Raw genomic sequence first — 4,416 nt, 5'->3', positions numbered from 1 at the left:
AAAATCATTTAGAGCCTCTGAGCTTCTTTCCTGATCTAGAACTATGATCCTATATTAAGTGTCTTCAAACATTTGGGAATCTATCATATGGGAGAGAGACTAGATTGTTTCTGCTTGACTCCAGAGGGAAGAATGAGGAGAAAATGGGTGAAAGTTACACAAATGTAGATTTCAAGTCAGATTATTCAGTTCATGAATAATCCAAAGTCATCCAAATATAAACTTCCTAACAAATAGGCAATAATAGAAGATAACAAGCATTTATTAAATGCTTACTGTGTTCCAGGTAGGGGCAGTTAGGTGGCTCAGTGGATAGAGTTCTGGGTCTGGAGTCAATAAGACCTAAGTTCGAATTTGGGCCCAGGCCCTTACTAGCTATGGTGCACTTGACAAGTCACTTAATTTCTGTTTGCTTTAATCCATTGGAGAAGAAAATGACAAACCACTCCAGTATCTTTGCCAAGAAAACCCCAGAGCATTATGATCTATGGGGTCATGAAAAGTCAGACATGAGTGAATGACTCAACAATAACAACAATGTTCCAGGTATGTTGCTATGTTCTGGGAAATTAAGTAAAAACAAAACAAAAACAAAAACAAAACAAAACAAAACAAAAAATCAGTTCCTAGCTTCAAGAAGCTTATAGCTTATACTCTAAAGAGGGAAGACAACAGACAAAAGAAAGCTTAAAAGGGAGGTAGGGTGAAGTAACCATGTAGAGGCATGCTAGCTATGTCTGGAAAGGCAGGAGAGACTATATGGAAATAAAGGTTGACTTGCCTAGGCCCTTCTCCAAAATGGAGGCCCTTGAAGGAACTCACCAATGGAAGAGGGGGCCAGGTATGGTGAAGGGATGTTTCAAGGTGAGAAGACCATATGAATGAATAGGGATGTTACAGGGTGAGGAGGTCTTAGGTGCTGAGGGAAGTTCCAATGTGAGATTGCAGCTGAGTCTTGGTGGCAAAGCCTGGAAAGTCAGAACCAGAGCTAGGAAAAGAGCAGTCCAAAAGTGAATTGGACTTTACTTCATGAGGCAATCAATGATTTCCTCATCTCTAAATGTCTTCAAAGAGAAGATAGATGACCATTTGCTGATATCACTGAAAAGTTCCCTGATTTTGATGAGGGTTAGACTATTTTACTTCTTCAACTCTGAGAATCTATGATTCTATTATTAGAGAGGTGACAAACTTAGGAGGAATGGAGTTGGGCTCTTACTATGTAGGCCGTCTGCTCAAGGAACTATGCTACTAGAATGCAGATGTACCTAGAACCTTATAACTATAGCCTGGAATGCTGATCCATTTCTACCATTCCCTATTTCTCTTTTTTGCTTGACACATGGAATATGAACATGGATGATTTACCATCCCTGTAAAAATTCCACATTGTGTGTGTACTCTGTCATTTCCTATTGAAAACAGATTATCTTCTTATTTTGCTTAAGTTCTATTGCTGGAACAGGACTGGGATGGAAATTTAAACTTCAATTAGTCAATTACCCTGGAATATTACTTCTTTTGCTGACTGGCAACATTTGGAAAAAAATAAAAGTATTATCATCAGTTAATATGGGAAAGCTATCATCCTTATCATTCTACTAAAGCAGCATGATTAATAAGTCAGCAAAACAGACGTCATTAAACCATGAGTCAGCAGTAAGCAAAACCTGAGGGTGAGCCAGGTGTCAGGGAGAGCTTGAACATTTTATCCAAACCTGTCCTGATACATTGTTTTGTGCTATCAGGCTCTTAGACCAGGAGGGTGTGGGTGCTTAGAAACCCTATATCTCTATCAACATTGAATCTATAGTTCTCCTCCTAGACAACCATCAGTCGGGAAGCCTGAAAAATGCCAAGGTTCAAAGAACTAAGTAATAGTGAACTGTATGTCTGAAAAAGATGTTATTTCTGACGGTTTTCTATAATTGCATTTCTTTTTTTTTTCTCACAGAGAGCAGAAGGAGCCTTGAACTGAATAAATCATCTGTTAAAAGAACACCTATTTATCTGCATCCAGCAAGAGTTGGTGAACAGGAGGGAATGCAGACTGAACTCTACTCATTGCCACAAGAGAAAAATAACACATGTAAACAATTTCTTTATTCTTCTTAAGACTGGAACCCCTGGAGGAAAATGTCCAGATCTTTAGTATTCAGTGCTTTGTCTGAAATATTTGGAGTGACAGGACTAATGAAATGAATCAAACATTTAGAAATTCTGCATTAGGCTGGATGACTCTCTGCAAGCTTTCTAAGACCTAGAAAATATTTGTTATCTTGTTGCATTAAGTGAATATAGGTACCTTTCTTAGGATCATAGTTTTAGAACTGGAATGGACCTCAGAGGCCATCAGGTACAATCATCTCATTTTACAGATAAGAAAACTGAGTCACAGAGTGGTTAAGTGACTTGCCCAGAGTCACATAGGTAGATAGTATCTGAGGCGTGATTTGAACTTGGGTCTTCCTGACTCCAAGTGCTATACTCTGTCCACTATACTGTCTGCTTCAAAATAAACAAAGTTAAGCTCTCTAAGATGCCTGTAAAATTCCGAGTCTACAGTTAGATTTCTCAAATGCTGTCGTTCTTTCTCCTAAATTGTCTATGTCCCAATAAAAGTAACTCCCTAGTGAAATTTTAGTCGACATATATAGACTTCTCTAATTCCATCCTCAGAAACCAGATCTGCTTCTGAGACAAGAGAGCAGAGGGTTAGATGTCTGAATGTTCTGTACCTGTCTGAGCTGCCAACAAGGAAAAACATCTTAGAGAAGTCTCCCATGTCCATCGGTTAACAAACATTAATTAGGTGCTTACTATGTGCCAGGAACTGTGCTAAGGATACAAAGAAAGGCAAAAACATAGTCCCTGATCTCAAGGAGCTCACAGACTAAAGAGAGAGATTACATGCAAACAATTATGTTATTAATATGGGACATTCATATACTGTTGGTAAAGTTATGAACTGATCCGACCATTCTGGAGAACAATTTGGAACTATGCCCAAAGGGCTATCAAATTGTGCACACCCTTTGATCCAGCAATACCACTGCTAGGTCTATATCCCAAGACATAAAAAGGGAGTACTATTGTATTTTCTGTACAAAATTTGTACAAAAATACTTACAGCAGCTGTTTTGTGGTGGCTAAGAAATGGAAATCAAGAGGATGCCCATCAATTGGTAAAATGGCTAAACAAGCTGGGGTTTGATTGTGATGGAAAGTTATTTGCTATAAGAAATACAAGCAAGATGATTTCAGAAAAGCTTGGAAAGACTTACATGAGCTTTTTTCGCGTTCAGCCAGCCAAAATGCCAAAGGGGAAGAAGGCCAAGGGGAAGAAGGTGGCTCTGGCCCCTGCTGTAGTAAAGAAACAGGAGGCCAAGAAAGTGGTCAATCCTTTGTTTGAGAAGTGGCCAAAGAATTTTGGCATTGGTCAGGACATCTAGTCCAAAAGGGATCTTACTCGATTTGTCAAATGACCTCGGTACATCAGACTGCAGCGTCAAAGGTCTATCCTTTGTAAGCATTTGAAAGTGTCACCAGCAATTAACCAGTTCATCCAGGCTTTGGATGGTCAGACAGCTACTCAACTGCTTAAACTGTCTCACAAGTACAGACCTGAGACAAAGCAAGAAAAGAAGCAAAGGCTGCTGGCTCCAGCTGAACAACAAGCTTCTGGAAAAGGAGATGTCCCCACTAAGAGACCACCTGTCCTCAGAGCAGGTGTTAATACTGTTACTACCCTGGTAGAATACAAGAAAGCACAGTTGGTAGTGATTGCACATGATGTGGACCCCATTGAGCTAGTGGTCTTCCTACCTGCCTTGTGCCAAAAATGGGGGTTCCTTACTGTATTATCAAGGGTAAAGCCAGGCTGGGTCACTTAGTTCACAGAAAGATGTGCACAAGCATTGCCTTCACACAGGTTAACCCTGAAGATAAGGGAGCCTTGGCTAAGCTAGTAGAAGTCATCAAAACCAATTACAATGACAGATATGATGAGATCAGTCATCACTGGGGTGGCAATGTTCTGGGTTCAAAATCAGTGGCTTGTATTGCCAAGCTGGAAAAGGCAAAAGCTAAAGAACTTGCAACCAAATTGGGTTAAATGTATATTTGATTTTTCCCTACGTAAAAATAAAAATTTAAACAAAAAAAGAAAAAGACTTACATGAACTGATGCAAAGTGACATGAGCAAAACCAGGAGAACATTGTATATAGTAACAGCAATAGTGTACAATGAAGAAATGTGAATAACTTAGCTATTCTCAGCAATACAATGATCCAAAACAATTCTGAAGGATTCATGGTGAAGCATGCTATCTGCATCCAGAGAAAGAACTGATACTGTCTGAATACAAACTGAAGCATGCTATTTTTCTTTCATTTTCTTTCTTTCTTTCTCTCTT

General features: G+C 39.2%; 1 pseudogene; it reads left to right on the top strand.

Annotated features, from left to right (window-relative positions):
- The first annotated feature begins 3,305 nt into the window (after window positions 1–3,305).
- LOC114030679 lies at window positions 3,306–4,149 on the top strand (annotated as a pseudogene).
- Window positions 4,150–4,416: the final 267 nt, after the last annotated feature.

Source organism: Vombatus ursinus, unplaced genomic scaffold (assembly GCF_900497805.2).
Source record: "Vombatus ursinus unplaced genomic scaffold, bare-nosed wombat genome assembly UNPS02014973.1, whole genome shotgun sequence".
In the NCBI taxonomy this organism is placed as follows: Eukaryota; Metazoa; Chordata; class Mammalia; order Diprotodontia; family Vombatidae; genus Vombatus; species Vombatus ursinus.
Note: the sequence above shows the minus strand (reverse complement) of the source record. Positions and strands in the feature narration are given on the sequence as shown.